This window comes from Passer domesticus, chromosome Z (assembly GCF_036417665.1).
Source record: "Passer domesticus isolate bPasDom1 chromosome Z, bPasDom1.hap1, whole genome shotgun sequence".
Lineage (NCBI taxonomy): Eukaryota > Metazoa > Chordata > Aves > Passeriformes > Passeridae > Passer > Passer domesticus.
Genome location: NC_087512.1, coordinates 59,846,257 through 59,869,413, shown reverse-complemented (window position 1 = coordinate 59,869,413; position 23,157 = coordinate 59,846,257). Strand labels below are relative to the sequence as shown.

Sequence of the window (23,157 nt, the reverse complement as noted above, 5' to 3'; positions counted from 1 at the left end):
ACTGCTTTGCCTTAAGCGGTCTTCCATCTGCACTCCTCCCAGGCTTAGTTCATAAGATATGCAAGCCTCCACCTTTTCCCTTCCAGTTGCTATTTTTAAATAATCAAATTCTTAGTTAATTTTAAAGTGTAAGACTCTGAGGATGCATATAGCTTCAACCAACAGACATTAATTTAAATTTGTTTGGCTATAAAACTATGGCACTGATTGTATCAGTGTAAATCTACCTTAGTTTGCTTTCTACTCTGTCAAGTGGTTTGTATTTTATTTTGAGCAGTGAAATTTGGTTTGTGAACTAGTTAGCAAGCTTTCCCTTCATCTCCCCTTTTTTTTGAGAAGAGGTCAGTAAACAGAAGATACTGTGTCTTCATAAATTCAGATCATAAAGTAATTTCTAATAAGTTCAAAAGAGGTTAGAAAGCAAAAATCCATTTTTGGAGTTTGGGGCATCATCTCATTAAGGGTAATATTGCAAGCCTCCATTTTGAAAAAAGCACCGACTCAAATTTATAATGATTTCACTTTCAAATTTCTTTTATCTCCACTGCTGATACATCAACAAATACAAGTGCTTCAGATATAGAGGCAGACTAATGAGCATTGCAGCTGATTACTAAAATATTGTAATACTTCCCAAGGCAAAATGACATATTTTTCAAAATTAAGAAAACAGAATACTTCTTCTTTACTGCTGTAATGTATGACCTCAGTCTAAGCCTCAAATCCTGCATTTCCCAGTACAGTTGAAGCAAGCAGTGTTTTAATTAATGAGGATTAATTTTGTTTTGGGAAAAGTTCTAATTTGTTTTGGCCAGTGTGTTCACTATGACTGTAGAGATCTTAAAGTCTATCATGTGGTTTCAAAAATCTCAAGTTCCTTCTATTCTTCAGTAGTCCTTATGTGCAATTATTTTTTTATTGACCACACTTGTACTTTGAGAGTTAGAATTAGAAAAGTAATTTAAATGTTATGCTTTAAAAGGAGAGAAAAATTTGTAACATTGCTCTAAATTTTTTTCCCAGGAGACATGGCACCTTTTCTCAGCACAGCTCTTGTAAAAGACAACTGTGAAAATACTCTAAGGTCTCTTTCAATATTTATTTCTGCTGGACGGTCTGATAGCCAGAATTGGACAAGGCAAGGGCATTATGAAGGGATCCTCGAATTCCAGGGCACAAATGTCTTGAGCTATGGGTTTTATTTTAAGCAGCCCTGAGAGAGAAATCTAACGCAAAGAAGGAACAAAGATATTAAAAGACTCCTTTGCCTCCTCTCTCCCTGTTCTGCAGGTTCCATGCCATGTGTCCAAACAACTGTACAGAAACTGTACTGAAAATTCAAAATAATTCTCTTGCTGTCTGCAGTGAAACACAGCTGCTGGGTTTTCCTGAGATTTAAATTCAACAGCTCAATTTTGATAGCAATTCTGATTCCCAGGATTTCCATGGAGCCAGATTTGTCTTAGACGTGCAAGTTCAGTAAAATTCGTGTCAGTAGCTATCAGTGTTTATGTAGTATGGAAACTGGGCACATGCTTAGAACCAGATGAAGATTTTTAAGAAACCCCTTTTTACTGAAATGGAGCTGCAGGGAGTGGACAGTATTGAATTTTCAAACAATTGTAACCATCTGACAACAATTTTTTGTTTATAATACTTAAAAAAACCTCTCAACGAAACCCAGAAAATTCTCAATATGACCCAGAATATGAGACATCTGTGGTCTTCAACAGTGGAGAACAACTAGCAGCATCTCAAGGGACTCATCACATAATTCAGAGACTTTTTTTTTTGGCTCTCTTTCGTGCTGGGTTTGAAGACAGATTGCTTTACAAGGTACGTCATCCTCCAGGGAATAGCAATTTCCTTTTTCCTCTGCAACAAAACAAATGGAACTTTGGAACTGTTTATCTTTGATCAAAAATATATTACTTAACACATCAAATAAACAGCTTTAAAATTTGTCATTGAAATTATTGCTTCCTGTGGCAATTTTTAGTGTTTTTATATTTGCTGGGCAACTGGTAACAAGAACGGATATCCTTGCCAATTGCTTTTTATTTTTGTAGTGATCTTAGAACAAACATTTTGAAATATGAGCTTTCTTTAAAGTAACTAGATAAACTACCACACTGTCAGGAATAACACAACACTTCCTCACTAAATAATCATAGAAACTCAGGCAACAGCCACAGCCTATACACACAGCGCATGAAATGATACAGAACACACATTGTACGTTTCTGTGGTAACATGTTTTATCCAGGAAGACCAAAGCCATGATCACAGTATTTAAAACAAAACAATTGACCCCCCCACACCCTCTGTCTCACCTGACCAACCATAAACCCAAAAGCTTTTAGAAAACAATTTTGCAAGATTTGTAAAATCAAAGTATATCTTTTTATTAGACCCTTAAGACAACTTATCTGTGTTTTTCTGATTTATAAATAGGCTGATGAAGTATTGTGCAATGCTTTATGTTACTATAACACATCTTAATATTTCATACTACTTGTTGTGTAAGGCTATGGTGTAATATTTGTCTTTTCAGAGCTGTCACGTTGTGTCATGGTTCTTTTTTTTTGCTTGCCATTTTTTCACTTTATTTTTAATTTTCTATTGGTGTCACTTCATATCTGAAGTGTGGTGTGACATTATGACTCATCATAGTCCTGGTTTACTGATCACAAGCTCTAAGTCAGCTCTCCCCTTTCCCTTCAATTCTATGCAAAAACCCTCTTTGATCTAATGCTTCTCCTTTTAGGTCTCAAAAAGAATAATTTTTGTCTTCCTTTGGCTCTGAGGCAATTTGAATCATGTGTCTTGGACTTCATTACTATTTTAAAAATTCACCTTTTGCTGGAGAGAGTTACAAATTTGGACACCCAAACACACTGCAATTTATCAACACCTTAATATGTTTTTAAGAGGTGTTTGGTGTCAGAAATGAAAGAAAGGAGAGTATGATTAAGATTTTTCCCAATGGAGCAAAATTTTTTCCTGACACTTGGATATTACCCAATCTAGAAATTCTTTTATTTCTTCATTTTAACTGCCCTGAAGCATTTTTGACAAGTCCTAATTTTACTCAATGTACACCCTTTTTTTTCTCTGGTACTGTACTCAATACTCACAGATGCTCTTTGTGACTCATTCTGTTTTACTTTAAAGGAAAGATTCCCAGTGTTTGGAGAGTAGCAACAACTATTTCAGAACACCATCCACTTGTTCCCTCTGACATTCTGAATGTGAATCTACACAGTTCTCTAAGGTCTTAATAAAATGTTGCATTTCTAGGTAATACAGAGACGCATTGCCATTTACAGCTGCAGAATAACTTCATTGAAGCTAAAACTGGATTTCACTCTTGAGTTGTTGTCCATTCATTTCTGTTAAAGGCTGTGGAGGTGCTCTAGATAAACGACAGTCTGGACTGGTGTTTTACTGTTTATTACATTCCTAGCTGAATTTATTCACATTTAAAGTGTACTCTTGATCAAAGCTGAAAAATTACCACAATCATAAAAAGCAGTTTACGTTCTAGAACTCAGTATCATTCAGCTTCTTTAGAAAAACCACACAATATCAAAAATTTTTGAAAGTGTTTGATTGTCTATTAAAAAATCCTAAGCATCCTTAAAATGAAGAATATATACTTTATTTTACAGTAATTACTTGGGGGATGCAATTTTCTATAAATTTGATGGTAACACTACCTTGAGAGAAACAGATATTAAGTTCTTCTGGGGAAATCCCAAACTCAGCTGACTTCATACATCCATTAATTCTGGATTAACTAGTTTTTACATCTGCACCAGAGATGTAAGGTTATGAAAATACGAAGGATTGTTTTTTCTCCAATCTTTCGTTTCAAAAGCATTCCTTGAATATCTGCCCAGTGGGACAGAACTTCTACTTCAATATATCTCAGCTGTGAAAATTCAGAATTATTATGAGGTTTAAATTAATTTTCAGTTTGTTTTTTTCCTGCAGGTATACATGGACCGAGGAAATTTCTGAAATTGAAATTATGAAGAAAGTTTTCTTGCAATAAGTCTGCTATGTACTTTTTATTGCTTTTAATCCAGAAACACACATGTGGGTTTTGAACAGGAAAACATATGAATCAGGAATACATCTGCAAAGCAGGGTCCTAATTTTCAAAGGATAAAGACAACACTCTACAATTTCTTTTGTTTCTGGCTTTCTCCCACATAAGTTTTTGTGCATGCAAAATCTGAGGATGCAAAACTGATGGCAAATCATAACATGCCAGCCACCCAATCAAGACTTTGTTTTTGTTTTAATTTAAAATATAGATTAAAAGATACCATAGCAGTACCAATATCAGTGGCCTATGGACAATGATGATGATAATAACAGTACGACCCAATGCAGTTTTAAATACAAGATTTGGATAATAGCTGGTGCCCTTCACCATTGTCCTGCTTCTGGCCAGGACAAGGCTAATTTTTATAATAGCAAGAAGAGGGCATGGCTGGGTTGTTGAGGTTGTTCTATATCATCTCATGTAATCTACTGGGGATGGAAGAAGAGGTTCCTTCCATGTCAGGTAAGATCACAAAAACAGGAGAAGTGAGAACTTGTGCATGAATTGTTCATTTCTTGTACTTTCTTTTATTAGTTTTGTTTCAACCTATAGGATCTTCATAAAATGACAGACTATTTGCAAGGAGAATGATGTGGGAAGTCCAGAGAGGAGCAACTCAGTGCAGTGTACTGGGCCCTGGCCACTTTTTACTGGCCACAGTTTAATACTAGACTGCAGTCTCAGGGGAAGGAGGAGGAAATTAGACAAACAGGCACCATGGCCACTCAAAGTCAGCTGAGTCAGAGGAGCAGTCTGTGCTGGTAGCAGTTTCTCTATACAGAAGAAGAGGTCTAGGACCAAATCAAATTGCATAGTGAGAAATGAAGAGGAAGCAGGACCCTCGCTACAGGAGGAAGAGGTAAGGCCTGAGATAATCACCAATCCCTATCCGTGAGTGAGCTGCGAGATATGTGAAAAGGTTTACGCTGCCAGTCGGGTGAGGCCTACTGAACTTCGCTGCTCCAGTGCTGGGATATCATGGCCCATGGTATGAAACTTGATGATAGTGAAGCCAAGCAGCAGGTATCTCTGTCCCAGGATATGGGAAGAGGACAGAAACTCAACCTCTGAAGGTGACTCTAAACAGTATTCTGTCAAGGATGATCTAGTAGTGCACCCAGGAAGGTGGAACACCATGGAGAAACAGTGCTTCAGGTGACTACCTGACTCCAGCAATGTGATGATCATCTTTTTTCTACTTACAAACCTGCACCTTGTCTGTGGAAGGACTGTTCAAAACAGCAGAGACTAGAAAGGATCGAGCAAGTTAGAGAGGAAATATTCCATGCTCCTGCACTATTGACCAGACTCTTTGCTGTTGGGAGCAAGTACCCTCCTGCTCAAGAGAGAGGGTACAAACTACAAGGTAACTTGTGGTTTTTGCTGTACGACCACAGACAGGATGTGGGGAAGTGAGATAGAAAACTCACCTCATGCATAGGTATGTGAGTTGAGAGGAGTAACAACCACCACTGGAAATTCAAGGACAAATGTCACTCCAGTTTCAAGTGAGCAAGTCGTCAGAACAGGAATGCTGATGTTACTTCCAGTCCCCTTGAAGGGACTTCCAGTTGATATTTAAAAGAAGTGAGCAGTCATGACCAGTGAGGTCCAACCAATTGGAGAAAAGGGACAATCACATTTGTCTGACTTTGTGGATCCAGTGGCCTAGAACATCAGATCCATGAGAGAGTAAAGCTTCAGTTGATCCCAGAGCACAATTGTACCTGACACCACCAAGACATGTAGGGGCAGAATGTATCACTGTTTCTGGGATGACAAGGCTGCCTGGACAGCTGACTGTACTGGGAATTGAAGTGACCCTGACTGGGAGTGAATGGCAAACACACCCCATTTTGACTGGTCCAGAAGCCCTGTGCTTCCTTGGCATGCATGATGTCAGTATTGGGCTTTTCAAGGACCCAGAAAAGCCATAGTTGGGCTTTTGGGAGAGCTGCTTTGTAGACACAGGAAATAAGAGAGCTGAACACCTTGCCTCATCTCTCAGAGGACCCTTCTGCTGTGGGACTGCTGATGGTCAAAGAACAAAAGATATTGATTGCTGCTATAGCAGTGCACTGACAATACTGCACAACCAGGACTCTGTGACTCTGATCCATGAGATGATTTGTGGTGAGTCAGGGGTGGTCAGTAAGACTGGCTCTCTGTTTAAGAGTCCCATACAGCCAGTGTGTAAGTCCAGTAGACAGTGGAGACTGACAGTGAACTGTTGTGGTCTGAAGGAAGACACACCACCAAGTGCTGCTGTGCCAGACATGCTGGAACTTCAGTATGAACTGGAGTCCAGGACAGCAAAGTTGTGCCACCGCTGACATTGCAAATGTGCTCTGCTCCATGCCTTGAGCAGCAGAGTGCAGGCCAGAGTGCTTTCACCTAGAGGGGCATGCAGTACCCCTAGAACCGACTTCCCCAGGGCTGGAAACACAGCCCCCATATTTGCAATAGTCTGATCCAGACTGCACTGGAAAAGGATGAGGCTCCAGAACACTTACAGTACATCAATGACATCAGTGGGGGAGCAGCAGACAGAGTTTTTTGAGAAAGGGAAGGAGATAATCCAAAACATCCTAATAGCCAGTTGTGCCATAAAAAAATGTAAGGTCAAGTAAGTAAGGAAACTGAGTTTTCAGGAATCAAATGGCAAGATGGACACTATCAGTTTCCAATGGATGAGTTCAACAAAATTGTGGCCTTGCCCGACCAACAAGCAAAAGGGAAACACAGGCTTCCCTAATTCATGTAGGGTTTTGGAGGATGAATATTCCAGATGACAATTTGATTGCAAATCCTATTTATCGTGTGACCCAGAAGAATGATTTCAAATGGAGTCCTGAACAGCTGCACAGGAGATTGTTCATGCAGTAGCCCTGCAGCCAGTCAGGACAGGACAGGATGCAAAAAATGTGCTCTACACTGCAACTGAGGAGATCTTCCTAGAGTGTCTGGCAAAAAGTACCCAGGGAGACCCAAGGACAACCCCTAGGGGTCTGCAATCAGGAATACAAAAGATTTGAGAACTGCTGAAAAAGAGATCCTAGGAGTTTATGAAGAAACTCCAGGTGTTTCAGAAGTGATTGTCACTGAAGCACAGCTCTTCCTAGGACCCTAACTGCCAGTGCTGGACTGGACGTTCACAGGTAAAGTCCCTTCCACACATTATTCCACTGATGATATTTGAAGTAACTGGCTTGTGCTGATCACATAGCAAGCTCATACAGGAACCCCCAATTGTCCAGGGATCTTGGAAGTCATCATGAACCAGCCTGAAGGTGAAACTTCCAGAAGATGGTAAATGTTACACTCTCCTCACTAATGGTTTCTGCAATATTACTGTAGGGCTATACTGAAAATAAAAAGCTGCTGTATGGAGTCTTATGTGGCAAGTCACAGAAGCTATTGAGGGACAGGGTGGATCAAGTCAGGTTTCAGCAGGGCTGAAAGCCATCTAGCTTTCAGATAGACTGATTGAAAAAGATCAATTGGCAGAATAGAAGTAAACCTGATGCCTTGGAGTGGCTACCTGAAACAGATTAGACAAGATTAAGAGAATAAAACCAGGTATTTATTAAAGGCCTTCAGTAGGTACATCTTGGGCAGTCAGAAGCCTCCAAGAGGCTACACCCAAGGTGGGTGATGGCCACAAGTTTTTCAGAAAATTATACGTTTGGTCTATTTTCATATTGGGCATTAATCCTCCAATTACAGCTTCAGGTAATAAAGTCATATATCCCCAGTTTGCTCCCCCCACCCAGTTTTGCTTACACTTTTCAGGGCCTGAGACAGTAAAGTGTCCTTGAGCCCCAGGCCTAGAGAAGGACTGTTTTGTCTGAATAAAATGGGAGAAGACTAGATGACAGGCTATGGAGTTATATACTAAAGCAGTGCAGGATTTGAAAAATACAAAAGCAAAATCCTAAGCCATCATTCCCCCATTGTGGCATCATTCCCCAGCCCAGCTGGGCTACTGAATTTTGAGAAGACATTGTTGCCCAGGTAGAGAAGCTGGCTGTAAAAGTATATTGTGTAGATGCACTTGTACCCAGGAGTGGGTCTACTGAAGAGCATTTCAAGAATGGACAGGTGAATTGGGCTGCCACGATTAAACTGTGTCAGGTGGATCTGGACTGGCAGCATAAGGGTGAATTTTTGCTTGTCAGTGGGCCCATCATACCTCAGGCCAGCAGGGAAGAGATGTCACAATACAGATGGGCTCGTGGCTTAACTATGGGGTGGATTTAACAATGGACACTATTTCCCAGGTGATCCATAACTGTGAAACATCCACTCTGATCAAGCACGCCTAGCAGGTAAAGCCCCTGTATTGAGTGGATATCATATTCCCTGTCATGCCTCTGAGAAATTTAAACAGTACAATGGACTGTTAAAACCACTTTGAAAGCAATTGGTAGGAGGACGTACAAACAGTGGGAACTACATTTGGTGAAGGTCACCTGGTTAGTTAACACTAGAGGCTCTACCAATAGAGCAAGCCCTGTTGAATCAAAACCTCTATGTACCACAGAAGGGAATAAAGTCTTCATGGTGCATATAAGGAATATGTTAGGGAAGAAAGTGGATTAGTCCTGCTTCCAACAAAGACAAGGATGTGGGTGCACTTGGTGAACAATGCAGAGGGACGGGGAAACCCTGTGCACCTCAAGGGGATTTGACCCTTGCGTAAGAACAATCTGTAATGTTTCATTGTATAGTATGATAAATGACCCTGCAACTGTGTGTTATAACTGCTATGGGCAATAGTATAGACTGATACATCAATTTGGAGGCCTTCATGCAGCTTGGAACCAGCTGACAGCACACCAGCCCTCCAGCCCTGGAAGACACGTAGGACAGATAGAAATCACAGTCATGGACTAAATGAACTCCGCAGACATCTTGGACAGACACTGACTATGGAAATGGTATCTATGCTTGTGTAGGTATATATACATGTTTACATATATATGTGTGTGTGTTTGTGTGTGTAAACATATGTATATAAATTTATGTATATAATTGGAAGGTATAGGATCTGGCCATGACATAGATGTTATAGAAAATAGAGGTGGATAATTTTCTGATTCTGGTCAGGACATGGTTAATTTTTCCAGTAGTCAGGAGGGGGCATCACTAGGACCTAGATGTTATTCTATACCAACTCATGTCATTTTCCGTGGACAAGGAACCCTTTTGGATCAGGTAACATTGCAAGGGAGTGGTCCAGTATTGTTGGGAGTGAGGGCTTGCATATGAATAATTTGCTTCTTGTACACTCCTATTAGTTTTGTTGGTTTTTCTATTTGTTTTTTTTATCTCATTGATGTTTCCAGTAATTCTTTTCTTAGCCTGTGATCTGTATCTTTTGTGCCTCCAGTTCTCCATCCCACTGCAGGGGGAGGGGAGGGTAAGTGAGCATGGTGTAATTGAAAGTGGCTTCAGTAGGAACCTTAAATTGGAGAATACCATTCCTAAAGCATAACAATTAATCTAACATAAGTACATATACTAAAGTACATATACTTTTTTATTCTACTTCTTCTCTCAGGCACGCTTACTAAGGTTTAGAAAATTTTACAAGCCAAAACCTTGGGAAGAGAAATCAATGTAGTTTAGGCTTAAAAATCAAATGTATTTTAGAAAAAAAATATTATCCTGGTTACCTTATGCAAGGTGTCCATACAGACACAAACATAAACCCCTGAGTACACATGTATCCCTGGGTTTACGAACATGGAAAATATTTTGAACTTAGTAGAAGAAGCAGCTGTGTACTTGCAGTTGTCAAAGTCCCCAGCTGTGCCTTCTGTGTAAGATCATGCAATGCTATCTCCAGATTGTCAGGAGAACATATTAATTTTGTACCATTTTCTGTTCCCTTTACGCTCTTTGTCATGAAAATGAGCATGTATAATGAAGAGAACATGAAAGGCATTAACATTCAATGATACTTCACTGTCAAAAATAGTGGTCACATAATGGAAGTGGCATGTTTATCCACTCTCAAGGCCAACATAGGCATGGAGAATTAAAAATGGCATGGCACTGATATACTACATTTTTTGGAAAGGATTATATTTTATGCAAATACAAAAAAACATTACGGTTGACAGTAAAAAAAAAATTATTGTAGTTAACTTACAATGTTCCAAAATTAATTCCAAATTTCCACATATTTTTCCCCCCAAATTTTATAAATTGCAAAATATTTTTTTCTTGAAATACCTTTGTCTATGTAGGACTTTGTCCATGTAGGCCAGAAACATTGGAGGAACTTTTGTGGCTCAAGTACAAGCCTCTTTGAAAATTCCTTTCAAATCCTATTTGTGACAAGTTAGTTCTAGCCCACTATTTTAACAACCTATTTTGTTGTTGTTTCTGAAACCTGTCCTCTGTGCGCCATCCTTTAACCCACAGGATATTTTGCAGCTAGGCAGTAGGGACTGGAATGAAAAGAAAATGTTGAGCAACACAAACACTCATTATTTGGCTATCTCAATTCAGCTACATAATTTTCAGCTGATTTTGCATGGTTGAACATGTAAATCAAACACCATGACTGCTGCCAGCTTCTGTAGTAGCAGCTGCTCTACCTGGCCTGTAGACTACCACCTCCTTTTTCCAAGCATAAGTCAGAGAGGTACAAGTTTCTTCCAACCCAACTCCTGACCTCCTGATGAGCCAATAGGCAACCCCATTGTGTCAATGATGTAACTGGATCATGCAGCTGTGAAACACAGCATAATTTCCTCATAATACTATATGGCTTAAAACAAACAAACAAACAAACGGAAAAACAAAAACAAAAAAACAACCAAAAACCACCTCAAACCTCATTGTTCTGGATCTAGACCAGGATTTTGTGTAAGAAGAGATGATCTGATAGCTCTCAATCTGTCCCCAAATCTTCAAGGATAGATTACTGGTTTCCCGTCCATTCACAAGATGGCCATGAGGGCAGTTTAACCACACAGCTTTTGCACATTAAGATTATAGGAAAATAAACTATTTATCTATCATGCAGCACTAGGAATAAAAAAAAAAAAAAAAAACAAAAAAAAACCCCCAAAATCCAAAACCCTGTAGCAGTAAGACAGGGATGCCTTCAAGACTTAGGCTGGGAGAGAATTCAATCCAAAAATAAGCTTGAAGATGTCAAATTGATATTTCTTCACAGTCTGGGCACAGAATCAGTGATTTCCCAATGTTTTATCACAGTGATGGTTGTCCACACACTGGAGGTCTCTCCTTACTTTGGAGATACCATGTTATTGTATTGATCTTCCTCATCTCTTTGGCTGGAAATGTAAGATGTGCAAACACAACCAAGAACCATCTCCTGAACCATCGTATCTGCCTTTTACCTCAGGAAGGTACAGCATGTAACATTTTCATGTGAACAAATGCCAAACTCCAGAGTTAGAAAGGGCAAAAATACCAATAAAACATTGTCTGTCTAATGGTAGACATAATTGTCAAGATCACTGGTCATGAAGTAATGGTATTATCAACAGCTTATAGTAAATCTCTCTTATGCTCCTCCACTTTTTATTTTGCTTCCTCTGTATTCTTCTGAAATGGTAGTCTAGGAAGTTCAAAATTATTCTGGTAAAGAAGAAAATTTGTCTCTTCCTTATTTATTTAGCTAAGACCCATCTAAAGCCCTGATCCTTCTTACCAACACTATGTGTATATTGCAGTGCCCACAGGAACATTTTTGGTTTTGATAGACATGAAGTATTTAAGTTCGGACCAAACAACATAGCCTCAGGAAAGGAATCCTTTTATTCTCACCTTCTGAATGGAAGCTGCACTAACCATCTTGTGCTATAGAACATAAAGTATTTTCAACAGCGTTATTGTACCTGGAAGTCCAAAACAACAAATATTACAGGATGTCAGCTGAGTTCTCTCTCAGTACTTGAAATATTACTTATGCAGCTGAACAGAGTGAATCATCAGATGACTCAACCTCCAAAACACCATTATAACAGTAAATAAATAAAGCCTTTCCCTCACACTAAGGAATTGCATTCATTCAGACAGCCTTACTGAAAAACATGATTGAGAGTAATTTGAAAAGAAATAAATGCAATTTGAATTTTTAAAAAACTCATCAGTGCTGCTATGGTTCCCATGAATAAAAAGATCTGATTTGTTAAGTCTCTTTAACCTTCAAAGATGATTAGGGAGTGATTTTTGTTGCTGCTGTTGCACAAATGGATAGATACATTTTCCAGCAAGTTTTGGAGACAGGCTGGAAGCAGGTACAATTAATTCAGTACATATAATTTACTGCATCCTTGCTTCTTTCACAGAAATCCTTGCCAACTGATTCCAGGCAGAAGATTGGCTTTGGTTCTGCAAGCAGCTGCTTAACTTCCCACTTCGCTGGAGGTAATATGTCACAGTAAAGCAGCTGCTGAAAGAGTGGGAGGGAGACACCAGTGAGCAGAAACAATTGTGTTGATAAAAAAAAAAAAAAAGGAAAAAAAATACAGGAGTGGCAATCTTTCTTCTAACAGATTGGGCTATACTAAAGCTATTCCCTAAAAAAAAAAAACAGTATGACCATAAATTAACCTTGAAATATGTGAAGTCTTGGAAACTTACACTATTCACAAAACAACAAAAAAACAATTTAGCAATGATATATTATTCTACTGATAATGAGTTCTGTGATCAAATTTGACATACTGAGAGATCTGAGGATCATGAAGATTCAGTGCAGATTTAATCTTATCCGATTCTGCCTTAAATGCATTAAGCCTGTCTTGTGAGAGATAATAATTACTTATGTCAATATTGGCATAAATTAGAGCTCTTAGGCTCAAACACAAATTAAATAGAAGTGGGAATATCTAAGAAAAAAAATCTGGAATTCCAAAAGTCAATAAATAAATAAAAAAGCAATCTTTGGTGTAGCAGTAATCTGCTGAGATCAGTGGTACTCTATTTAAATATCTATCCTCATAATTTTACTTGCATAATTAGGCATGACTCAAATAAGTCAAGGTAAATTGCCAGTTATCACATGTAATTAACTGGTTTTTAGAAGATTGTAAAGCTGTGGATTTTTCAAATATGGTCAGACCCCGAATTAATTTATAGGTTGTTATATGACAGCGACATTGCCCTTTGGTTCAACACTTTAGAGTACTCCAGAATACTCACTCTGATATTTCATGTGTAAAATTAAAAAAAAAAAAACAAACCAAAAAAACCACCAAAACCCACAAAATGCCCACAATGGCATCTTACAGAAGACATAACACAATTATAACACAAAAGCTTAGGGACTTAAAAAAACCCCAAATATTAAAGCTGTACTGCTCCTCTAATAACATGAATTCAGGAAAGTGGACTTTTAAGAAAAGTCCCATCTTTACAAATGCTGATAATAGAAGGAAGGTAGCAAACCAATACTGAGTTACTGGTATTCAGGCAGGAGGACAAAGTATATTCCTGCAGTGAAAAAGTCAGTGTAAACAAATACCTGTTCTGAAAATAGAACTTAAATATAATATGTGACACAAAGGCATACAAAGTATACAAACATGGGGCATTTTAAGTATGAGTATTGTATAAGTACAGGTTATTATATACAATACTATCTACAGTCTCAGTACTGTGATTTTCCACTTCCTAATAGGATACTTAAAAAAAAATCATTAATCATAAATCAAAATAAAGTAGTACATACATGTAAATTGTTTTCCTCTTCTTCCATGCTACAGAAATTCTAGGCATTAGAACTTCTCCACTGTTTTTGACCTTGCCTGTTTTTTGTCCTTTTTTATCCTAATTAAAACTATTGTTTTGGTTATTTTTTGCCTGAGGCAGATTTAATTAAACCCAGACTTTTCTAGTGTATAGGAAGTCCATAATATCTGTAAAGACTAGAAGAAACAACACACCCACCAAATCTAAACTGGCACAACTAGGTGGCATGCATATGTATAGTATGTACATTTTAATTGGAATGTTTATGTCTCCTTTCTGCCTGATTGCTTTTGCCACAAGCTTAACCTGTTTTTCATTGTTCACCCACTCTGCATTTTTATAGCATACATAGGTTTTTTCCTTTTTATTTTATTTCTTGTTTTTAATCTTAAGAGACATGCAGACCCCACACTGATACTTCTTCATCAACACTATGTTCATTGAAAAATACATCAAAGGTTTGGATATTGTGTAGGTTTGGATATTGAATCAAAAATAATCTACATTTGTTCATTATTAAACTGAGCTACCTTGTCCTCCAACTTCTCTCAAGCTTTGTCACAATCCAATACAATAATAAAAGGCAAACTTGTTCCCATCTAATTTAGTAATGGAAAAGCCACTAAATTTCTGACGCAAAAACTCTTGATATGCAAAAGTTAAGGTGTAGGTGCATATTGGTCATACTAATCTGCTGTTAGTGTGGCAAGCTCTTGAACCTTTCTTATGAAAAAATAATCAATGACAACTTTGACCTATTTTAAATCTTTCTTTTCTTTTCTTTTTTTTTTTTTTATTCCACTCACAAACAGCATGAAGGTCTACTTCCCTTTAACTAGCCATATTGAACAAAGAAAGCATCTGCCTCATTCTTTTCCCCTACTGTGCCATTTTACACAGTAGAAGCTTAATTACAACTGATTTTCTAAAGCTCATGTGCAAAAACCACAGCAGAATTCTGAGCAGAACTCAGATTTCCCAGCCTGCTTTCATCCTTCCATAAACTCATGTTTTCCTTGAACTCCTTCAGTGTGCAGTGGATTAACTGAGCCTGCCATGACCATGCTCAGGTAGCTTTCCCTTTGAGAGGAAATAGTTGGTCAGAAAACATGAGAATTTCAGCAGCAAACACAAACTCAGCTACTTCCATGCTGGCTTCCATTTGGTTCTCTTTCATGCCTTGGCCCCTGGACCATGCTGATAAAGCTGTGTGAGACCTCTTAGTAAATCACATTGATGAAATAACCCCAAATTATCCCTCCAAAAATATTTATTTTGTTTTACCTAGCTCATTTAAATAATGTGATTTCTAATATGAGGTCATCCATGTCATCCCATGTGGCAAAGGAATATGTATTAATGACAGTGGAGTGACAAGGTCCTTCACCAGATTTACCACAGAAGGCCACAAAAATTATATATTTGCTATTCATTCCTCTAAAGAGTTTTCTGTTGCGTAGCTTTGCTGCTATGTCTGGTCCCAAAGAGTAATTTTCCACTTTTATTGCTCCTTAATGATGTCAGATTTTTATCAGGCAGAGGCAGAAAAGCTTACTGGTCATCTTCTATTTGCATTTATGAAAAAGACATTGACAACTCCTTGAACTTTGTTGCACAGAAATCAAAACAAGAATTAAAAATAAGCTGTAAAACGGAAGCTTCTGGTCCTGGTTCTGGTCATGGCACTTTCCAGTCTCTGTTGAGTCAACCCTGTACGAATCAACAAAGGCAAAACAAGATAGTCTTGGCTGAACAAGAGACTCACACTTCAAAAAAAAAAAAAAAAAAGGAAGAAATGAAAAAAAAGTCAGAGGACTTTTTGAACTCCCAAGAGGATGCAAACCCTTATCTATTCATAAGGGTTTTGTTTGAGTTGTTGATCTTGGAAGGTACTTGTCAAGGAGCAGGTGATTTGAATTTCACTGTATGTAGAAACTCTGAATTCATCCTAATTTATTACCCATGTCACCATCATGTGATAATCAATTTTTTAGCAGTATTTGTTAGTCCTCTCACTAATCTTCCTTTTACTCAAGCCTTGCTTTGTATAAATTGATGACAAAACAGGAATATTTTCTACTGTTGAGATATCAAATTATATACAAAGGAACAAAACAACAAACAATCAATACCAATAACCCCAAACACGAGTTTTTTAAACAATGTCACTATTTGGCATAACATTTGTAGTAAAACATTACTAGACATTGTGGGTAGAATATTTAAGCTTCTATTGGCACATGTCACTGTGCAGTACAATTCGCTAATATTAATTCTTTCTTCCCCTTTTATTTTTACTGTCATCAAAAAAACCTCAAAAGCCCTTTCAACAGCCAAGTGTCTAACAGGTGTAGCTGATGAAAACAAAGCCTTGGCAGTGTATAATGGCTGTTGATTCTGAAACCACAGAAATGTTAAAACCCCAAGATAATGTTTGGATAACTAAAAAATCAGTCCCAGCTCAACAAAGCTCAAGTTGTTCAAACAACCACTGGGACATTTCTCTTCCCATTAGTGTGCAAAAAAAAGAAGTGAAAAACAAGGGAATATGGATCAATATACTGTAGCATATTGTGACTCTTGCAAGTAGAAAGCCCAAGATGGAAAATACCAGGTCAGTGTTTTACCCTGTTTGCCATTTAAATGATGAACACTGAGCCATTTTTATTGCAAAAAAGAGGAAAAAAAAGACGATAAAAACATGCACTGTGCAATAATCTACAGAGGAAATGAAACATCTGAGTGAATCTGGTCTAATAATCCACTATATCTGATGTTTTATTATCTTATGCAATGCATTTGAATGTAGTGCACCTGAGCAAAGCTTCTTTTCTCCTGTGTGCTCCAGAACTGCTAGGCTGGTTTTGAGAGAATTCAAAATACATGAAAAATTCCTGATTGACAGCTCTGGAGAATATATTTATCCACAGACCAGGTAGAGCCTAGAGAGCAGAAATGAAAACTTACTCCCACCTCTACCCTGACCTTTAGGGGCAGGTGAAGAGCAAGTTGTTTTGTGTTAGGGTCAAGTTCCATCATCTAAGGATGTTTTTATTGATTGCATGTTTTTCTTTGTTTATTTTATTTTTTTTTAACAATTCTGTTACTTCAGAAAAACAAGAAGTATGCTACTGAGAGACAGGATTTGTCTGAGTCAGAGTAAATCATTGGTTCTCCCCCTTTTTAAAGTAAGTGCTTCCTCATTCTTTCAGTTGAATTTAGCTCCTCAGGGTAACCCTGTCATGATTAAGCTGAGGTAGAAACTTCTGATTGGGAAGAAATTGCCAATAAATTATTGTTGCTACTGCAGGTTCTATGTGAAAACAGAAGATGATCTCTTAAAGCAGTAATTAATGCCGTAAGGTAGTAAAGTCAGCTCCATCACTGGTATGAAAAAGTTATTTTTCCATCTTTTCTCGCTTTTGTTTTAATTTTTCTGAAACATGTCTTGCTCTTCTTTTTTTTTTTTTCTTTTATTTTTTTTTTTTTTCATGCTGGGCTTGGTTGTTCCGTTTACAATAAAACAATTTACTCTCTAAAGCAAAAGAAATGCTTCATAAACTATTTTTCTCTGCTCCCCTCATCAAATGTTTACTAATAAAATGCTGGTAAATAGCAAGGAAAAGTAGATGTCTATCTACTAAAGTAGCCTTGGAAAAGTAAAAATGTGTGGATGGGAAATGGAATTGCTACCCAAAAAGTGAAATTCAATTCCCAAATTAAAAACATGAGGTTTTGTCTACTGTGAAAGCTTAATACACAACAAGCTCTTGAACAAGCAACAACATAAAATGTGTGTTTTAAATGGATAAATGTATTTAAGTCACATGAAGAAACCAGAATCTTGAAAGGTTGCACTAGAGATGAGACACATATTAAAAAGTACTGTATAGTAATGATCCTTGATTATAAAAGAAAAGCTTTTATAGATGCAAAGACTACTGTACTGTACATCTCTATGAAATGTATTCATGATAATTTAATTCTTAAAGCACAGAGAAATCTTTGGTTGGTTGGGGTTTTTTTGTTTCTTCAAATTACAGATTTCTCATCTGCAACTGATTAGAGAATGCCACTGCACTGGAAATACAGAGGTGGAAAATTAAATTTTATTAAATAGGAAAAGTGGTGTCCAGGAATTACAGTGTTCACATTATATTACACCCATTTGCATTCAATTAATTTTCTTTCTTTCTTTTTTTTTTTTCTCAGCACTGTAGAGAATGGTATTTTATTCAGGTTCTTAACGCAACTTTAAAAACAATTTTAACCCAAGGTATTGTTGTCACATGATCCTAACTCACTGTACACCAGAAGTTCTTATTGCAACATCAATTACAGTATAAGTGAGAAGCTTGTGAGACTTTGGATAAAAAAGGAAAGCTGTACTGTAAACATAATGCAAAATACTTTCTTGTTTGTTTACATGCTTAATAACAGGAAGGTGAACAGCTCTAGTGAGCTATTGCTTTGAGCCCTAATGAAAACGTGCACTTGAATTTAGCATTTAACCTAGGTTTGTAGAAGTGTATGGAATTGTCCTGTTCTGGCCAGGACAGGGTTTTTCTGGAAGGTGCCATGGCTGGGACCCAGAGCTTCTTTTATACCACCTCCCATCATTGCTGGGAGCAGGGGAAAGGGATTCTCTTCTTGGGAAAAGGGTCTTCTTCTGGTCAAGAAAATGTGGTGCAGGCAGCCATCTGGTATGGTTGGGGATTTTCTGCATGAATCATTTATTTTCTTCTACCCTCTGTCTTTAGTGTTGTTGCTATTGTTAATTTTCTTATCACATTGCTCTTTGCAGTAAATTGCTTTTATCTCAACTCGTCATATTTGCCTTTTGTGCCTCCAATTCTCTATAGCCCACTGAAGGGAAAAGAAGCGGGGAAGAAAGGGGTGAGAGAGAAGGAGTGGTGCATGGTTTAGAGAGTCTCAGTGGAGACACTGAATTGGTACTACCATTCCTAAAACATGATCGTAACGTAGTATTGACTACTAGAAACTAAGGGACCTGTTTCTTTCCCTCCAACCTAGACCAATACAAAGAAAAATACAGTAAATTAAAATCTGTAAAGCGTTTCTTCAGTATTTGTATGGATTACTATATGCAAGTCAGGCTTACTTCTTTGGGCTCCTCTGCTTCTATGGACAAACTTTTAACACAAGAAAACAACAGTTTGAAGATAGAAATGAAGATCCTATGGAATATGCTGTAATCACTGAAAATTTATCACTGAATACGCTAACAGGTGAATGGAGGATATTTTATGTCCGAATTTAGATTCTTAAATCAGAAAGTGTCACAAACTGAGTCAGCTCAGATTTTCTTTTAATCACATAGCTGTAACTGATGCCATGCCTTCCTCAGTAAAACCCGTTTTTTAGTGCAAAATTTTCTATTTGGAAAAGCTGAATGCATTCTGGACTTCCAGATATGCAATGTCTTCCTTGCAGTTACTGGCTCTCAGACACATGGAAGTTGTTTTGGTAGTATGTGCTTGGGTGAACTGCTCAGTACTGGCACAGCCAGTCTGCTTTTGCGTAGGCAGCATTGCATTTTGATGCTACAAGCACTGTACACATAATCAGAACATGTAATCATGGTACACTGTAGTGAAAGCCTTGTCTTTGTAAATATATCCAGTGATTCCTGAAAGTACTGAAGTGACAACTCTTCATAAGGTACATGTGTGTTACCCAAATAACAGTGGAATCTTCAGAGCTCTGTAAAAATTGTTAACAGTGAGATTCACACCTTGAACAGGAGGACATCTGAGGCATCAGTAATGACATTTACTCCATCAGTAGTTCTCTAACTATCTCTGTGCTCATTCCTAACCCATTCATACAAGACATTGCTTTTGTTGGCAGTTATAAATGTATATGCTTCAAAATAAGTATCAGCTGAAACTGAGAAGGGCTTCCAATATTGTCACGTTTCGGGATCTGTGAAAATTTTGTAATATTTTCTAGTATTACAAAAATACTTTCTAGTGCTTATTTATGTATGGTGCAGTTGTTACTTGAACAGCAAGGGTGTCGCTGATTATCTCTTAAACTGATGCTGAAATACCACGTAGTCTTGCCGGAGCAAGATGATGTGATGTTCAAAACAATTTCCATCTTTAACCCTTCTCTGTTCTTGTTTGCCCAACAAGTAGAAGGAACCATGGAGCATGATTTCTTACAGATTATAAAAGAAGTGAATTCTTGCATACCTAGGAGACAGCCCCTTGGAAGACCTGATTGGAAATTGTTTACTGATGGGAACTTTGGACAAGATGGAAAACAGCTACCTGGATATGAAGTGACTGCACACCATGAGATAAACGTATTGGGCACATGCCCCACTGGTGTTTTGGCCCAGAAAGCAGAACTAATTGCACTCATTCACACTTTGGAACTGAGTAAAGGAAAACATGGTAACATGGACTGATTCAAAATATTCTTTTGGAATGGTACATACACATCGAGCCATCTAGAAGTAAAAAGTCTTTTTGACATCTCAAGGCACATTGATCAAAAATGAAAAATAGTCCTTGGATTTATTTGAAAGAAACCAGCAGAAGTTAGTGTCATGCATTAAAGTGCAGTTGAAGCGGTAAGTACAAGCCAGAATTGGGGAATCATTTAGCTGATAAGGCAGCCAAAGAGGCTGCAGAAAAAGATACATTAGTAAACAAAAGTTTTATCTTTAATATCCTTGCCAGAGATACTTCTCCCAGTAGAAAAAACTAAAGTAAAGTGCTAAAGACTGTCAATTAATTTAAGCCTTAAAAGCAAAGGCTGGGCAGTTACCTTAGCTGGGCAAATAGTAGTCCCTGAACAGATCATTCATAACATAGTGGATTGTGAACTCAAAGCCACTTATTGGAGTACTTAAAAACTTTTGAAACATTTGCAAAATCTCTCTAAATGTGGATCTAAAAGTACTCAGATTGTACAATCAAGAGTCCAAAAATGGATAGTTTGTGAAAGGAGCAATCTTGACATGGCTACCAAAGCAGTTCTAGGAGCTATAAAATCTGGAAATGTTCAAATGAATACAGGCAGATTGATTTTACTGAATTGTCCTAAAAAGGGAGTTTACAAATACCTTCTAGTTCTGGTGGATACCTTTTTCGTGTGACCCAGCCTTCCTTTGTTGCACACACCAGGCTAGAGAAGTGATTAAAATACTTGAATCAAGTAATTCCTAGATTCAAGGTACCTTTGGGATGTCATCAGACATCTACCATTTTATTGTAGAAGTGGTGCTACCAGCTAGGAAAGCACTGGAAGTAGCTTGGGATCTTCATACTCATAGGCCCTAAGCTAGTGGCAGATTAGAGAGCTGAATTACATAATGGAATTGCAGTTGTATAAAATACATCAGGAAACCTCCTTAACATTGGTCAAAGCCTTGCCTGTTGCTCTACTTTGAATTCCAATTCAGCTGCCAGGGACCAGCAAAATAAGCCTCTGTGAGCTGCTGTATGGTCAGTCCTGCCAAGAACCTTACATTCCAGGAAACAGACACATAAAAGAAGGGGTCTATTTGAAGGGGTCTATTTCTTTTAGCGCAACTTTACAGGATTTTTTGTGAGCAGTGCTGCTTAGTGAGTAATCTTATGGGACTGGACACATCAGTGCATGAGTTCTTACCAAGAGATAGGGTCTACTTGACAGTCTGGGAAACTGCTTTGCTTCAGCCAAAGTGTATTTGTACTGTACCAAGTACTATTGACAACTTTAACTGCATTGAAACTGAATGGGGTAAAATCATGGATACTTTATACCAGAATTAAAAGGTCTGAAGCCACTTGAGTAATTAAACAGCTGTCTGAGAAAAACCCAAGATGCTTAAGTCTTTTCTATCAAAGGGGTAGAGTGTCTACAGATGTCCAGGAAATCTGGAAACAAACACAAATTTGACAATGCACAGCTCGAGATGATATCTCTTGGGGATCTGAAGAAATCTGGATCAAACTTACTTCATGGTTACCCATCTGGACTTTAAAACATGTTTGTAATTGTCACCATGGTAATTGCTCTGTGTGTTTTAATTTGCAGTGATTCAGCTGTTGTAATGTCTTACACTATAAAATGAAATATAGATGCTTATGGACAAGCTCCCTTAAAGAACTTAGTCTCAAAAGAAGGGGAGACTTGATAAAAACAGTGGAACAGAACAGCATATTACTCTCATAAGGACAGTCAAACAGAACAGCACAACGTTGGAGAAATAAAGGATGTAACTTAGGCAAACAGGACCTGTGCAATACGCAAGCAGGATGCCAGCTCAGCTCTGCAAGGCTGGCAAAGCAGAAGTCATGCAAAACAACAATACTGTGCTAACTCAAAAGCTGGGGTTGAGGAAAAGCCACCTAAAAAGAACACCTGACATTGAAGACCACCAAAGAAGACCTGAGAAGGACCATATAAGGACTTTGACAAGAGGTGTGGTATGTAAAATACAGTAATAAATATACATCGAGTAACGAGGGATAGTTGATGAATATGTAATCAGTGTCTATGATAAAAACTCTGCCAGTGCTTGGGGCACTCAGAGGAACAATCCTCTTTGTGACAAGTGAACTGTAATAAAGTATTTTCTATTTCTAATACTTTCTCTCTAATACTCAAAACCATGTTAGAAACTTTCTATCTAGCCAGTTCCAGTATTGTTTAGATATCATACTTTCAAACTAAATTAAGGATAATTTCAAAAAGAAGAGAAACACTTGGGAAGTACAACAGCACATGACAGTGTGTGGCTGTTGTAAATATTTAGAAGCAGACTAGAAAAAAGTACTTGATGATGAGTAGTCTTAGATTTTCACAGCACTGTAATCTAAGTAACCCACACTTGGCTTTACTCTCCTCTTTATATCAACCTATGAAACTCTGTGCAGCTGAAATGAAAAAGTCTGATTACTCTTCAGGTCCTTGTAGGTCTTCAGTGTCTGAAAAATGAAGCAACCAAAATTGCATTATGTTTCTTAAAATTATATGTAAATACACATAATGATACTAAACAAAGTTGTCATAAATAAATGGCACTGACCCAAACTGTCATGAAAGATGAGCTGAAAAAATTAGCATAATGATCCAAGCAGGAGGCTGAAGATCTTGTTACAACTTTCAGTGTATGCCATTTACATAGTCGATGCATTAGGAGAAGATGCTGAAGGTCAGCAGATCTTCATCCTTCTAAATTACAAGTTAGATAATAAATGATCCAGTAACTCAAACTGTAGGAAAACACTGTCTCTGTAGACCCATTAAATAAAGAAAAATTTCTGGAGACACTTGAAAACCAGTTA

At 37.7% G+C, this 23,157-nt stretch overlaps 1 long non-coding RNA gene across 14 annotated transcripts in view; it reads left to right on the top strand.

Annotated features, from left to right (window-relative positions):
* LOC135290177 (uncharacterized) overlaps positions 1-22,458 on the top strand; it is a 31,613-nt gene extending 9,155 nt beyond the window's left edge. For 3 of the 14 annotated variants that reach the window (XR_010352885.1, XR_010352878.1, XR_010352876.1), the window contains 5 exons: positions 1,024-1,836; positions 3,997-4,576; positions 4,667-7,272; positions 8,919-9,068; positions 12,448-12,526. This is a non-coding gene — a long non-coding RNA (uncharacterized LOC135290177). Of the gene's footprint in view, positions 1-1,023; positions 1,837-3,996; positions 4,577-4,648; positions 7,273-8,224; positions 8,443-8,844; positions 9,069-12,447; positions 12,527-16,964; positions 17,041-17,162; positions 17,240-20,074; positions 20,454-21,904 lie in introns of those variants that run through there. The other 11 variants (XR_010352886.1, XR_010352887.1, XR_010352888.1 and 8 more) reach the window with 10 other exon arrangements.
* Positions 22,459-23,157: the final 699 nt, after the last annotated feature.